At 40.9% G+C, this 17,201-nt stretch overlaps 1 protein-coding gene across 2 annotated transcripts in view; it reads left to right on the plus strand.

The window, feature by feature from the left end:
- PRICKLE2 (prickle planar cell polarity protein 2) overlaps window positions 1-17,201 on the plus strand; it is a 284,919-nt gene that overhangs the window by 160,724 nt on the left and 106,994 nt on the right. The window contains exon 1 of one of the 2 annotated variants that reach the window (XM_069736576.1): window positions 14,540-15,261. The exons of the other annotated variant lie outside the window; for it this stretch is intronic. The gene's annotated coding sequence lies outside the window, so the exon portion shown is untranslated. Of the gene's footprint in view, window positions 1-14,539; window positions 15,262-17,201 lie in introns of those variants that run through there. 2 annotated transcript variants of the gene reach the window in all.

A 17,201-nucleotide genomic window follows, 5' to 3' on the forward strand; every position in this document is an offset into this window, starting at 1 on the left:
GGAAGTAGCAATCCTAACAGTCAATGTCGACCCTTTAACGAGCCTTGTCACATGACCTAGGATAATAGCCAAACCAGAATCTCAATTTGCAGACACTGTGTTTCGGGGTACATAAGATCCATTGAAATACACACACAGTGTGTGTGTGTCTTTACAACGGGGGCTCAAACATATTTTTTGAGCACACCGAAGACACTCGGTTAGCGCTCAAGCATGCTCAGATAACACCTTATCCCAGCACGTTCGCTCATCTCTAGTCACGTTGTAACATTGCAATTTCCATGTTTTTTTTTTCCAGCCACATACAATTCTTTTTGTAAAAAGAGAGAAATGCAAATGTAACGCAGCAGTGCGCCACTCTGCTCATTCCGATGCTACATCTATGAGTTGACTTGCGAGGCTTCGGAGAATGATAATGTGGCATGAATCATACCTATTCAGTACTTTGTGAGCTGCTGCAGGATCCTAAAGGGGAGGGGGACTGTGAATAATCGACAACCGGCTCGCAACGATCTTCAGTAGCCAAAACGGAGTTCCAGCAAACCCGGAATTTAGCAGATCTCGCCCTTTTTTATTTAATTGGTCCCACTACTGCATTTATATAAGGTTGCAGTTTGCCTCTCCGGATAAACACCCTAGGGATGGATGGGCCCATTAAAATGAATTTGTCGACCTCATCAGCCATCCTTCGTGTCGATTTTTAGCTTTTTCTTAGACGTCTTTGTATTCTCTGCTAATCCTAGATCACAGGACTGCTGTGTATGAGGATGTATAAGAATGAAGCAGATAAGTGGATAGCCCAATGGCAGCATATATTGATTTTGTTTTGTTTTTTTTGCTTTATTCCCCATGGGGACTTCTTTTGTTTTTTTTGTTTGATCGCCACCTTCGGTTTACAGCTCCTCAGAGGGAAATATCCAACTCTTCATCCTTGGGTTTATGAAAGGTTTATATCATAGACTGACTTGTAACCGTTCTGTTAATATTGTATTGCCCCCATGGTCCCAGAAGGAACGATTGATAGCGATGCGGTTACATTATTGATAAACTGATTTTTTAAATTTTTTTTAATGCCCTTATTTTTTTTTTTTTTCTTTTGAACATGGTTTCATGTGACAGATTTGTTCACAATATGTAAACATACCATGTACATTTTAGGAAATGCTACTTTAAAGGGGTTGTCTACTACTTATTTATTATTATTTTAGCAGAAATCCTATGGTGGTTTAAAAAAAAAAAAATTCAAGAATAGTTGTCAACTGAATAAGCCCTTCGTCATTAACTATCTTAAATAGTAACTGTATTTTTTTTTAGAAAAAAAAAGATTCACAATAAATATACATATGTATATAAAATAAATACTGTATATATTTGTATAAAATAAATATATATATATATGTATATAGACATTCCTTGTAAAAAAAATATATATACGGTATGTATATATATGTGTGTGTGTGTATGTATGTATGTATATATATATATATATATTTATATATATATATATATATATATATATATATATATATATTAGTAATTTTTGGAATCCCTTAGCACAGACCTGTCTGTCCAATACTTAATGAAAAAAAGCATAATTTATATTCTGCGACTGGTTTACAAAGTTTGACTATGTATGTAAGATTCTTTTCACATAGAAATAACTTCTATTTATAGCTGCGTCCTTGGTGCCGGGCATGGAGCTGAATATATTCGACAGCCTCCCATCATCAGTGCATACAATGAGCCTTTATACGCCCACATTTAAAAGGTGTCCTTCGTATCTTTAGAAAAACACAAACAAACAACAAAAAAATCACAAAAGGAGATGAATTCTTATTCTGGGAATCCAACAACATTGCCATTTCATATAAACCTACACAAAAATGGAGCTCAATTACTCAAGAATTAAACCTAGCGATACTGTGTTTTATAAATAATCAAAAAATTAATTTTATTATCTCACACAAGAATAAATCTTCGGGTAACAATGACCCTGAATTTTAGACAAAGGACAAGTGTACATGGGAAGGAAACAAGAAAAAAGGGATGCACTACAGGTTTAACATGTCACTCAAAAACATGCATCAGAAAAATGGCATTAGTTATATCTGAGCCTGAGCTTAGTTAGGTCCAGAGACCGCCGCTTATCTGTATAACCAAAACAGATGAATACCATCCTATGTGGATGCCGTGAAGTCTCTTCATTATCCATGGAAAATCTCTAAAGTGCCAATAATCGTGCAGATGAAAATACTAATAAACTTTCTCTATCTTACACATATGGGAGAGTGACGTGTCTAGCCGTGTGTAGCCATTGCCCCGACGCGCGTTTTGCGTTGTGGGCTTCTTTGGGGGGCATTGCCATTTCAGAATGACGTAATAAGGCCATACTTTAGGATCCATATGACATCCAAGCCTTGCAAGGACCTACTGAATTAAACAGCCTTTAATTTCTTCTTACTATGCGAGCCTGCGCACACAGCTCTATCTACTGAGTACTGCGGTGCATGTAATGAATGAGGTCTGTAGCACAGCCCCATGTCTCCTGTGATGTCTGTACTTCAGCCCCATGTCTCCTGTGATGTCTGTACTTCAGCCCCATGTCTCCTGTGATGTCGGTACTACAGCCCCATGTCTCCTGTGATGTCTGTACTACAGCCCCATGTCTCCTGTGATGTCGGTACTACAGCCCCATGTCTCCTGTGATGTCTGTACTACAGCCCCATGTCTCCTGTGATGTCGGTACTACAGCCCCATGTCTCCTGTGATGTCGGTACTACAGCCCCATGTCTCCTGTGATGTCTGTACTACAGCCCCATGTCTCCTGTGATGTCTGTACTACAGCCCCATGTCTCCTGTGATATAGAGTCATGGCCGAAAGTGTTGGCAACCTTGAAATTTTTCCAGCAAATGAAGTATTTCTCCCAGAAAATTATTGCAATCACATATGTTTTCTTATACACATATTTATTTCCTTTTTGTCTACTGGAACATCAAAAGAAAAAAAGCCAAATTGGACATAATACTCAGCTCTGGTCACTTGCTCCAGATTCTGGTCACTCGACTCTTCACTCAGGTCTGGTCACTCGGCTCTGGTAAATCGATTTGGCGGCCATCCAGCTACGGGTTCAGGCACCAACTCCTCCCCTTCACTACCCACCTGGGCCTTTTATAATTATTAACTGCACCACAGCTGTCACCTGACCTGGTGTCTCCTGCAATCTCTTCCCCCTCAGGAGTCAGGCACTTCGTTATGCAGTTCCTGTTGGTGCAATCCTTTCTACTTTTTCTTTTCCTACCATTTTTGCCTAGTTGATGGCAACGCTGACTTGCAGACATCTTGTTATGCATTACCTGTGGCATTCTTCCCTTTGTATATCCCCTTACAGTTTGCTTCATTGAATGCTGTAATTATGCAGATATTCTCCACTAGAGGTTCTATGTAAAATTTCCCTGTCCACGTCTGTGGCCAGCGCAAATATTCTGGACATTCCAAAGATATGACGCAAAGGTCAAAGGGGACTGAAGGTCAGACTGAAGTCTTCTGTGTGCATTGTTCATACCACGGAAGCCTAGATAAGCCAGTCAATAACAGAAGAGGATCCTGGCTATTACTTCTGAGTGTTGAGCCCAGTAACCAATGTGCTCTCTCTATATTTCCCCACTGACTTGCACAATTTGCTACAAATCAAAGGTCCTGCCAGGTCTTTCAGTCTCCTCTATCTCCACCTTCCTGATAACAAGATGTGGTGCTGATAAAATTATCTGATAAGTGTCTGCCTCTGCAAACATTCATCTCTTTACACGGGAGACTCTGAGCTTCTATGGCCGACAGAGCTGCATCTAGGTTGCATATTTTGCTTGGTCTGCATTGAGTTTTCCTATTAGTGGTGGTTTGATATTTGAAGGGTTAACATATTTAGTTGGTGTGTCATGCAACAGACTTTCCTGTGTAGTGCACAAGATATCAGCTATTTGTCTTGTCCAGGTTGTGCAATCACCATGTGAAACAGAAGATCCCAGCTGGAGAGCAAGATGTGGGAACCAGACTAGGATGATATCTTTCCGAGGAGGATGAAATTCAGAGTCCATCATACACATTAGACGCCTATCAGCCCATTGATGGTTTGGCCTATCGTCTGGCCTACAGCCATAGCGGCCGTCTGTGCCATAAACAGGAACGCTTGTTCAGCCAAGAGCCGTCGCCAGACATGTCTGACGGCAGCTTGTTTCCAAGAGACAATATGATCTACATTCTGAAGTTGGACATGCTGGATCGATATTTCCCTGATAATAAATTGTCTTGGGCTCCCATACAGTTTAGACTTTCGTCCGAACCCGACTATGTTGGCGGACGTCAGCCAACATTAGTCTCGTGTGTATGGGGACTTTACTTTATAAGTCCTGGAACATCTTCCATTTAAAGTTGCCATCTCTTTTGGGACCACTAAAGACTTGTCAATCGTCCCCATGAGTTCATTTTCCTGGTGTCCCATAATTCTACTGCATCTCTTTTATTCTGCACGTGTCACCATTTCCCAGTCACAGAAACCAAGGAGGTTACTGCCATCGCTGATAATTCCTTAGATGCCCAACACAAGAACATATCGAGATCTCGTGGTTTCTTGCAAAATGGTACAAAACTCCCTAAAAGAAGAAACCTGGCCGAAGCCAAAGCACCAGTGGCTCATATCTTGTGGCCATTGGTGATGGTCCAAGTCCAAAGACCTTCTAAATTCAAAGTTCCAAGTTTAAGCCATTTAAAGATATTGTCTCACCAAGTCAACCCATTTTTTTAAATTGATTTCCACCAATTTGGGTTCTTTCGAACCAACAACCTGCTATAATTGATGATATGAAGATTGGTGACCATTTAAATGAATGGCTATCTATGTAACATGTGGACATGCCAGGTCTTCCAGAGTGAGATCAACTTTCCTCATATGTATCAGGGGGGCAATTACAAGTTGACAAGTCCCAATCAGTGATGCCCTCAAGGAACATATGGATTGAGGCTTTCATCCAAAGACACCCCTTTTAGGTATTCAATACACCACCAGAAATTTTCATTTCTCCTTTTGAGACCTCTTTTACTTCGGAAATCTTCCAACAACTCTTGCTTCTGAGAGGTTTCTAGGGGGCTTAGCTGGCATCGGAGAGAAAGCGAGAGAGTTATCGGGAGGCTTTCCCTATTCCAGGAGGTCTGCACATCGGATCCATGTAGCTGTTATCATTTTCCAGATCGAGGAGAGAGATTTCAGCAATGTCCATGATGTCCTTGTATCATCAGCATAGTTTACTCTGCCGGTATTTATGACTCCTTAGGAGGACACGTAGTAAATAGTTCTCGCCCTTTCCATAATCCCATGTTTATTGCTGCTCCCCTGACCAAAAACAGCAGGTGGTGATATATAGTATGTTTGTCCTTCGTGTCACCATGGGGGTCTCAAGAAAAAGACATCAAGAAGACATCAGAGGGGGAAATTGCTCCATGATGATTTCAACCAAACTTAGGAGGATCTGGGGTGATAATTATTGACCCAAAACTACAACTAGCAATTTTCTTGCACTCTTGTGTGTAAATAGCCCTAGCCCTGCTGACCATGGTGGGACACAAAACAGCAAGGGACCTCAGGTCTCCTAAATCTGGTCATGGACATTAAAGGTTTTGCTAGTTTCAGTGGAATTCAAGATCAAACACATTGGGTAAAACCTATGGAGTTGTTTGTGTTTCCTGGAGATAAGTGGAACCAGAGCTGTTGGACAGTCGCTTATCCCTTTTTCTGTTGCAATTTCCATGTATGTGTGAAGTCAAATATGTATGTTCTTAGGGGAATTGATAGAGATTACTTGGGGAATTTGGTCTCATAGCTGTTTACTAACCAGGGGGGGAACATGGGGAACATAACATGGGGAATTTGGTCTCATAGCTGTGTACTAACCAGGGGGGGAACATGGGGAACATAACATGGGGAATTTGGTCTCATAGCTGTGTACTAACCAGGGGGGGAACATGGGGAACATAACATGGGGAATTTGGTCTCATAGCTGTGTACTAACCAGGCCAACAACTGTCAGCTATCGCACGACTTCAGCCATCTTAAAGTAAGGCTTTGTTCACATGTGACACTTTTAGCGTTAGAATTTCTGCAGCCAAAACACTGTGTATAAAACATCTATTTTCTGAGGTTTAGACATATGATTTGTCTACAGAACCTGGTAATAAAGTTAGTTCTAATCACCAAAAACACTGCAAAAAAATGTTTACAAATGTTTTTTTTTTTCCAGTTTCTCATTACTTTTAATGGGTAAAAATATGCTGCAAAAACGCTGAAAGAATCGACATGCTGCAGATTTTCAAAAACCCTGCAGTTCTCCAATTCCGTCTTCGGGAAAAAAAAAAAGCTGCACCGCCTAGGATTTCTTAAATCTCATAGCTTTTGTCTGTACTTAAAGGGATTTTTCCATGAACAAAGTTAATTTTAAAGTTGATGTGAATCAATAAATCTTGGAATACTAATACTTTCCACAATTGGATGTGTTTAAAAAAATTCTTCCTGTGCTGAGATAATCTTATAAATGTGCCCCTGCTGTGTACTGTGTAATGTCTGTGTCTGACCGTACAGGAACATGGTCTGATCATACCACATCTCCTGCATGGGGGGGAGGGGGGGACACGAGTATACAGATATTACAGCACGGGATCACAGCTGATTCTTTTGGTGAGCTAAAGCATTTCCCTGCCTGTTTTTAAAAAATGTTTTACCTAAAAAAAAATATATATATATATATATTTCCGGTCCCCCTAAATTAATGTCTGTATACTCTTTTGTTTCCTCTCCTGCTCAGGAGCTGTGGTATGATCAGGCCATGTACGGTCAGACACAGCCATTACACAGTACACAGCAGGGGCACATTTATAAGATTATCTCAGCACAGGAACATTTTTTTTTTTAAACGCATCCAATTGTGGAAAATATTATTATTCCAAGATCTATTGATTAAAATCAACTTTGTTTGTGGGACAATCCTTTTAAAGGTATGCGCTGTTGTGAATTCCGCTCTTGGGCTCCCTCCGGTGGTTGTAAGTGGCACTTTTGTGAGTTCTGCTCTTGGGCTCCCTCCGGTGGTTTTAAGTGGTATGGCTGCTCCTTGGATTTAGCAGTCTGCAGCTGCTTCCACTGATTGTCTTTCTGCTCGGCTATTTATGCCTGGCTCTTCCCTTCAGCCAGTGCCACTTGTCAATGGTTCCTGGTTGGATTCACATCTTTGCTTGGATTTCCCTGATATCCTGACCAGTTCAGCAAAGATAAGTCCTTGCTTTGCTCTTTTCTGTCCACATGTTGTGGACTTATTCGTTCTGTGCATTCTATGTTTTGTCCAGCTTGTCAGTATGGATTAATTCAGTTAAGCTGGAAGCTCTGGGAAGCAGATTTACCCTCCACACCTTTAGTCAGGTGTGGAGATTTTTGTAAACTCTGTGTGGATTTTTGTAGTGTTTTATACTGACCGCACAGTATTCCGTTCTGTCCTATCTATCTAGCTAGACTGGCCTCCTGTGCTCCATCCTGGTTTCATTCTGTGTATGTCTTTTCCGTCTCCACTCACAGTCATTACTTGTGGGGGGCTATCTATCCTTTGGAGATTTTCTCTGAGGCAAGATAGTTTTCCTGTTTCTATCTTTAGGGGTAGTTAATTCTCAGGCTGTGACGAGATGCTTAGGGAGTGACAGGAGCATCCCACGGCTACTTCTAGTGTTGTGTTGAGCTTAGGGACTGCGGTCAGTACAGGTACCACCTCCTTCAGAGCTCGTCCCATGTTGCTCCTAAACCACCAGATCATAACAATGCGCGCACGTTAAGTATTTGGTGCCGAAAATTTCTGCATCTCTTGGCGGGAAAAACGCAGCTGCAAAAACGAGTGTTTGTGCATTTTTTTGCTTTTTTAAGGGAAGGTTTTGCCCCACTCTTTAGTAATGGTGAAAACTGCAGCAAAAACATTGACAATCGACATGCTGCAGATTTAGAGATCGGCGAGTCACAAGTAAGCAACGTGTGCATGAGACTTCAGGTTTCTCCTCCACTGCCGACATAGAAGGGACAAATTTACTCTAGAAAAAGTCGTAAAATAGAAAGCAAATCTACATCACTTTCTGGCACACAGGTTGGCAGACATAACCCTCCTAATAAATTGGGTTAATCTAGTGCAAAAAAAATTATTAGTCATTCCAAAAATACTAAGATATTTTCTTAAATCGCTTCCTACAATCCCGAAATATGGGGTCTGTAACCCCGGACGAGGCTCATCTTAAATGGTGCGGAGGAGCGCATGCTCAACCTCTTCTCCATTCATTGTCTATGGGACTGCCGGAGTACAGTACTTGGCAGCGATCAGTTGACGGACGTCCGTTAGCTGGTTACATCTTTTCATGTTGCACATAGATAGGGCACGTGTTGCTGACAATATGCAAATGGTATCCCCCCCTCCTTTATAAAGAATGGAGCGAGAACTGAACGATTTCTTTTTATCGCCGGTCAGCTCTCGTTTTGGGCAGGAGCCTCCTTTACTATAGGCCTGGTGCAAAACGAGCAACTAGCTTTTCTGCTTTGCAAAACTATGTCACGCAGCTATTAAATGTGATTGGGTGTGTGCGCTAATGTCTTCAAAGGTGTGACAAGCTTGTAAAAGTTATCTTATGCCTAGGGAGTGTGTAAAATTTCACTCAAACCTACACACCCATATTCCATTGAACTTAATTAAGGTTGATGATTTCTTATCTCATCAACCTTTTATGTGTTTATTATGTTTGGGCAGAACTGTTACTGATCCATTTTACAGTGTTTGTGTGTGTGTGTGTATATATATATATATATATATATATATATATATATATATATATATATATATATATATATATATATATATATATATATATATACCATCTCCGTCAATGGTGATATACTTTTTTTTTTTATACTTTATACGTCCCCGTCCCCCCCCCGCTGTGATAGTCATCCGCCCTAAACTTTATTGAACCAGATGAATTATTTAGCCCTGTTGCGTTTCCGAAGCCTCGAATTCTCGACGTCGCGGACGAGAAGCAGAAACAGAAGGTCATGGATTTCATAACACAAGAATACATAATGTCGTAGATCTACTCTGTCTTGCGTCGACACGTTTCGTGGTTTACCATACAATCGTATGGAAAATTTCCAGCTTGCCCAAAGGCAACGAATAGAAACAAAGTTGTTGTTTTTTTCCCCACGTTTTTTTTTTTTTCCCCATTAGTCAGTAACAGAAGTTTTTTGCTCATAGTCCTCTTAAAGAGAAGCTAATGCTATCATAAAAATGACCTGATGTTTAAATAAGGTTTTATGTTGCATGTATTTTATTAAAAAATCAGTTTTTTTTTCTTTCATATCACGATTTTTATTTAAAAAAAAATTGGTAATCTTGCAATTTCTACTCTTTTGCTTTAAAGGGAACCTGTCACCCTGTTTTTTGAGATTGAGCTATAAATACTGTTAAATAGGGCCTGCGCTGTGTGTTCCTATAGTGTATGTAGTGTACCCCGATTCCCTATGTATGCTGAGAAATAACTTACCAAAGTCGCCGTTTTCGCCTGTCAATCAGGCTGGTCAGGTCGGGAGGGCGTGGTGACATCGGTGGTTCTTCCTCAGCTTTACGTTGGTGGCGTAGTGGTGTAGTGGTGAAGACACAGCGCGCGATCTGCGCTGTAATCCCTTGCATCGGTGGGGGCGGCCATCTTCCTGGGGCCGCGCGTGCGCAGATCGAGTGCTCTGCTGCACGGGGCTTCAGGAAAATGGCCGCGGGATGCCGCGCGTGCGCATTAGAGATCGCGGCGGCCATTTTCCCAAAGCCGAGATGCAAACCTTTTTTTAAATTTTTTAACGGCCTTTGGCTCCATCTCGAGCCACGGCGGCTTGATGGATGAACGTTCTGTAGGAAGATTGATCTTGTACAAACCTAGATAGGTCCACCAGGGTCTTCTCAGCTGTTATCCTGATGGTATCAAGCCATCGGGTTGCTGGTCTTCCTCTTCGCCTTGATCCTTCTATTCTTCTGACCATGATGTCCTTCTCCAGTGATTGCTCTCTCTCTATGATCCTGGAGACGAGGTGTCCGAAATGTCCTTATGAGAAGGCCAGTAATATAAAGGACCCATGACAGTTGGGTGATCTCTTGAAGATTATGTATTTGGGCCAATGAACTTCAGGTTACGTCACTGATCAAAGCTGATCCTACTCCCCATCCCGTTACAAAGACCATTGCACATGCTCATTAGATGCCTCCATTCAAAATATCAAGAGTCTGTTCATTGTGGCTAATGTGCATTCAGAGTCTGTTCTTTGTGGCTTTTGTGCATGTGTTGTTTCCTGAAACCGGAATTTCGAGTCGAAAAAAGTCACTAATGACCAGTGTGAAAACGGCAAGAGTTCTATTTTTTTTTTTTTTTTTATTATTTTTAATACAGATTATGACATGAAAAATAAAATGGCAATTAAAAAAATGTGTAACGCAAAAATTTTATTTAAACAATAGGTCATTTGTTGATATTTTCTCTTTAAACGAGCCACATTCACATTCTCAGTCTTTTGCTATTTTTCTTAAGTCCTTTCTCAATCCAAACAGGAACCCCAATAGAAAAATGAAACTTGGTTAACTTTTCCCTGTAAAAAAAAAAAAAGTGATCTGTAGTTTCCAGCTTTAAACCTCCTACGCTCAGCATGCTCTTACAGCCACAAGCTACTAGGAAATGCTGGGAGTTATAGTTTCCCGACAACTCGAGAGCCACCAGTTGCAGATTTCTGCCCCATAAAGTCATGTACATCAGATAGGTGTAGTCCAATGTGAAGCGACCTGCAAATTTGTCTGGCAGTGCATTGTGGGCGTGTCTATTCTATCCAGGTGTACTGACACACCCCTATTGCACTTCCAGGCTAATTTGCGTGTGACTTAGAAGCTTGATTTCTCAGCACTAGCACATCAGACTGCTACAAGTCAGGTATTATTGTTATTGTTGTCTAGGACCTATACAGAAATGCCGCACATTTTAGTAGTAAAATCGTCCCTTTTTAACTGAGCTGCTATATGTAGAACCCAAGATAATAAAAAAAATGAGCAAATACCCTGTAGTAAGTAAATAAATAGCAATAGTGCATGTAAATTACATAGGGTACTTAGTTAACATTGTTTTGATTACAAAATAAATGTAAACGTCATCCAACCACGACAAGGTGACCCCAATCGGGACAGTACCCAACTCTTGTAGTCCACTTCACTATGTGCTTTTATGTTTTTTGTTGTTGTTTTTTAATCAAAACAATGTTATCCAAGTTCCCTGTGTTATTTATATGTACTATTACCATTTATTTGTTTACTACAGGGTATTTACTCATTTCATTTTCATCTTCTGCTTGATAAATGGTCACCTTGTGAGCGCACACCTATACATTGCACATATACCAACATATGCTCCTGCTCGATTCTTTTTTTTATGTTTTAGAGCTGCTAAAGGTGACACTTGAGAGATATGGGGACATTTTTGTTGCTTCTCTGAGAGAGAGGAAGGAAGTAAAGAACATTACAAAGAAAGTATCAGTGGTAAATAATATGTCAGATTGCAGAATTTCTAGGGAGCAGCATCTGGGTAAGTCATAAAATGATCACTAGGGGGTAATCTTAATTTGGCCACTTGGGGCAGTGTTTCTGCTAATTAAATTGTGCCTCGTGCAGCCACTAGGGGCGCCGCTTCTGTCGGTGAAAGCCATTAGCGGCAATGTTTTTTGCAATTTGAATTGTACTCAATGTGGCCACTAGGGGCAGTGTTTCGCTCGCGTAAAACTCTTTTTATTTTTTTTTGTTCTGCTGAGAAACCCGAATGCTCGCTGTGAGGTTTATTGCACAGTGTGCAGTATAATAACTGCTTTTGATTATGGTATATTAAAAATCCAGGTTTGGCAGAATTCCTCTTAAGCTTAAGCCAAGACAAACCGCCATTAGATGAGACCTTGCCTCAAAACAGCTGGCGTACCACTAGGAATTCCCATTGTCCTTCGTACCCTCGGCCACATTTCTGAAAATGAGAACCGCCGAACAACAAAAGTGGGTCATAGGCACAGATGTATGACCCTGATTCGATGAATGGGTCTAATATTTTTGGAATTGTTAGAACTTTTATATTCCCTGATTTAAAAAAAAAAAAAAATCTGCAGCCGTATACGGGAAATCTATAGCCGAAAATCTAGTATTAGGCCAACGTCATGACTTCCCATCTGTTCCATGTTATAAATGATTCTGTTATCATACCAACCACATTATTTATGCAAGACCATAGACGCCTGTATTACGTTACCAACCACCCTTGGGTTATAGTGGCCATATCAATACTATGATGACCACCTTTGCCCATAATTTACAGAAATTAGTTTAAGGGACTGTCCATAGCTAAGAAAGTATTTTTATTGGTAGAATCTACTTTTTTTCTTGTTCCTGAGACCCCCAGTGATCAACTCTGCAAAACCACCAGGCAACATACTCTGCAGTGCCTCCAGAGGGGAAATGAAGTATTACATGTTGACTCACGCTGAGTCCTCCAAAAATGGAGGCACTTGTAGCTGATTTTTTTTCCTGTGAATAGTAGAAAGGGGAATATATAATAGACCCTTTCCATTAAAAGGGTTTTCACAATATCTCACTTTATTCTCTATCCATAGGATAGGGGCAAGGGCGGACATATCATTGGTGCAACCAGGGGTCCAAGAGGTAATGGGGACCATTTCCAGCCCCAAAGCAGGTGGAATTGTGCATTATGATGAACTTTTGGGCTGCAAAGTGTCAATTTATTGTTCTTGCACAGGGGCCCTTTTCTGTCTGGGTACGGGGATAACTTTCTGATTGCTGGGACCCACATTGATCAGCAGTAAAAGGCTCTGGAAGCCACGTCTTGAACGGAGTAGGGTTGTACATGTTCAACTTCAGCTCCATTCATTGTCTATGGGACTGTTGGAGAAAGCCGATCACAGTGATCTCTGTTCATTGGCAGTGGGACTGCTGGTAAAAGCTGGAGAGGTCGAGCCTGGATACCTGCTCCACTCGAGACTGGGCTCTGCAGGACAACATTATCAAGTTGACCCTAGGCAGAAAATTTTTCCGGACGAGAATCTCTGATTTGGGGAAAACCTCTTTAAGGCCTCATTCAGGCATCCATTTTTCTCACATTATTTTGATCAGAGTGTACTGAATTTTTCTCATACGTGAAATTTTTTTAAAAAAAGTTTCTCCCTTTTCTCCTGTGTGATAGTCCATGAAAATTAGACTTCACTCAGGAGGCATCTGAGTGCTTTCCAATTTTTCCAAGGACCCATAAACTTGCATAGCCAATTTTCATCCAACCCTCAAATCAAAATGGGACATGTCTCCCTGATTTTCTGTCGGTAAGCCAAACCTCCACCTCTAACTCCGACTCCTCAATTTCCATGACACCGACTCCACCGCAGTGGACTCCGACTCTGGCTCCACGACTCCAACTCCACAGCCCTGCCAGGTCCGTGGAGTCGGTAAGCCAAACCTTGGACTTCGACTCCTCAATTTCCATGACTCCGACTCAAACTCCACTAAAATGTGCTGTGACTCCATGACTCCGACTCCACAGCCCTGTGCGAAAGATCACGGACATGTGAATGAAGCATGGATAGCACTCGTATGCGGGGATCGAACATCTGCATGAGTCCTAACTCAGAATGTCCTAGTAGGGCTGTAGAAAGGGTCTTTTTTAAATTAAGCTACCCTCTTAAAGAGAACCTTTCACTAATTTTTTTTACTTTAAACCGAGTATGTCCTCTAATTGCCGCTGCCCCACTGATTCTGGAACAGTTTTTCTTTTCTTTCTGGACCCCTCCGTTCCAAAGTTATACCCCTTTTAATAATAGTGCACATTTCCCCCTTCAGCCGACTGGGCGTGTACCACAGAACTTCATTGTGGGTGTGGCTTTATTTTGATTGGTGGGTATCAGAGGGAAAAAAAAAAAGACGTTGAAGAGACAATTTGCACCATTATTACCAGGGGGTATAACTTTGGAACGGAGGGGCGCAGAAGAAAAAGAAAAACTGTTCCAGAATCAGTGGAACAGTGAGAATTGGAAGAGTTTTTCAGTATAGATTTAAAAAAAAAAAGTGTTTTTTTTTGTTTTTTTTTTAATCAATAGATCCAATCGTTTCCATTTTCATCTATTAAAAATATCTACCAAAAAAAAATCTAAAGGACTTTTGAGGATCTTTTCTGTGTCCATCCTTCAACCCCCGTAATCTAAAGGCTGCCTCAAATAACCCACGTCTTCTTAAGATAAAAAAGCAACATAAAACAGATGCTGGATACAAAGCGGTAACTTAATATGGAAAATATGTTCTTGTTTGGTCGTCGACCAATTAGATCTGTTGGGGGAAAAAAAAAAAGCAGCGCTTTATCGTTGTCCTCTTAATTTTTGTATCGTCGCCAGATGTTTAGCACCAGGACTACGCCGTGCGCTGTTTCAATGGGTGGTGTTTGGGCTAAACACCCAGAGGGGTTATTGATCTGTTAGGGGAGGTGGGTTTCTATGTGAGTGGATGATGGGAGGCAGCCAGTGACCAGTGGTAGGGTCCCAGGGCAGACTGGGGCTTGCTGCTGACATCACTGCAGCATTATCATTCAGCAGAGGCGGCTCTGCAACCAGCGCACACTCTGGCACAGGGAGAGAAGCTGCCAATTACCCTCCATAGGGCTGAGCATTGCCTCTACAAGATCTGACACAGCAAATTGGACATAACATTGCTGCTGCTACAAAGGGTCACTTACATAGAAGAAAAGGAGCCCCGAGACCCCCTTGTGTGCACTGGATCTTATCCTGCTGGGAGAGAAAAGAAGGTTTGGGAAGAAGGGGGGAGTTCTTCTGAAAGCCCCAGCCAGAAAGGGCAGGAATCACACTCGTCCTGCTGATGGCTTGCTGCACAGTACTCTTCTCCTCCGCCAGCAGCCTGCTGCTTGATGTGTGGCTCTGCTCTAAAGGGCTCTGACAAAGCTCCACTGCTCATTTCAGCTCAAGTGACTCCCAATGACTTGTCAAGCTGAGCAGCAGAGCAGAAGGCTGCATGGGCAAGTGTGTGTGAGGCTGGAGCAGCATGGAAGAGGAGGGCAGCTCAGTCAGTGAGGAGCAGGAGATCTGAGGTCCTCTGCCTGGGCTCTGGACTCTGCTGCTGCTGGTAGGTGGCATCTTCTTATTTCAGGGCTGCACAATCACACTTGGGGTTTGTTGTCTGTGACTTACTGTCTTCTGTACTTACAAAGTAGATGTGGCATGGGCATTATATATAGACCTATAGGATACATTGGAAGACAGATTCTATAGCAATGTATATTACTCTATCACCTTTATATCATCTATTATCTATCATCTATCTATTTATTATCTATCATCTATCTCTGTTATCAAACTATTTATCTATCTCTCTTCTATCTATCTCTATTATCTATCTATCTTCTATCTAGCTATGATCCAATCATCCATTATCTATTTATCTAGTGCGTACCTATCTATTTCTATCCCCTACCCCATGACTATTTATCTAGCTATCTTTTTCTATCATCTATCTATTATCTATCTATTATCTATTTATCTCTCTATCTATCTATCTATCTATTATCTATCTATTATCTATTATCTATCTCATCTATTTTCTATCTATATCTATCTATTATCTATCTCTCTATTATCTATCTCTCTATTATCTATCTCTGTATTATCTATCTATCTACCTCTCTATCTATCATCTATCTATTATCTATCTATCCATCTCTCTATTATCTATCTCTCTATTATCTATCTATTATCTATTATCTATCTATCTATTATCTATCTATCTATCCATCTCTCTATTATCTATCTCTCTATTATCTATCTATTATCTATTATCTATCGATCTATTATCTATCTCTCTATTATCTATTATCTATCTCTCTATTATCTATCATCTATCTATTATCTATCTATTATCTATCTCTCTATTATCTATGTCTCTATCTGTATATCTCTCTCTCTAGCTGACTTAGCAGAGCTGAGTTTGTGAACTGGCACAGGACTGCAGGTAACCGTACTAAGTTATACTAATTTAGAAATAAACACGATAGATAGGTTGTAGAGATGAGATGAACAGGTCGGATCTACATATTAGGAGTGAGGTTAATAGATCTGCACTAGATAGATTGATTTGATGTAGATCGATATTAAGCAAAGCATAATAATAATAGACGATACACGGATGTTAGATGAATATGAGCCAGATATGATTAGCTGGGTAATGGATATGTTCTTTTCAGAGATAAGATAGATATAGGCTGGATAGAAGGCAGATCCGCATAGAACATAAATGTTGGTGAATGTGTCAGTTTATATAACAGAAGGATGCATTGATTGTACTTTGTTGCTCCATTATTTGCAGGGGGGCTGTAGTTGATTTGCTGGGGGCGGTGGACTGTGACCTGCTCCACATAGAGATTCATCTTTTTTGGCTTTTGTTTGGAGCCCAGCGCCCTGCCCCGTCCTCAGGACCCACTTTACCTTTTCTCTATGGGACAGAATAATGACAAGATAATTATTCACAGCAGATGCCCTCCTTCTCCGCAGAGCCAGCTCCAGTTTAGCATATTCCATTTATTTCGCGTCCATTTGACTTGGGGCTCAGGCGTCCAGACACCATTGTGCCTCATTCATCATTTCTTTATCAATTTAAATGCTTCCTCTCATTTATAATTGTGGGGCTTTTTTTTTTTTATTTTACCCCCAGTGGGAGGACACCGTAACCGATAAAGTTACTAAGGTCTATTTCAACAAGAAGAGTCTCACATTACCATAATTATTGATTTAATCATTGATTTGCCCTCATCTGTAACATAGAGATGTAGCAGAGCTGAATGCGTTTTTCTTCTTTACAGCTGCGTCATTTGTGTATCGTAGTAACTAAACATGTTACCTGCAGTCCTATGTAAAAGTGGCGTTTTACGATACGTTGTGCCTGATTACAAACTCGACTCTGTAGATTAATTGACATTACTCTCTACCGCATCCTGCAAGCTAAACACTGCTGGATCTGTCAAAACAGGGGTGTTAGTAGTTATAGAAAATACCTGGGGCGCCATTAGACAA

The sequence above is a fragment of the Ranitomeya imitator genome, chromosome 8 (assembly GCF_032444005.1).
Source record: "Ranitomeya imitator isolate aRanImi1 chromosome 8, aRanImi1.pri, whole genome shotgun sequence".
Taxonomy (NCBI): Eukaryota; Metazoa; Chordata; class Amphibia; order Anura; family Dendrobatidae; genus Ranitomeya; species Ranitomeya imitator.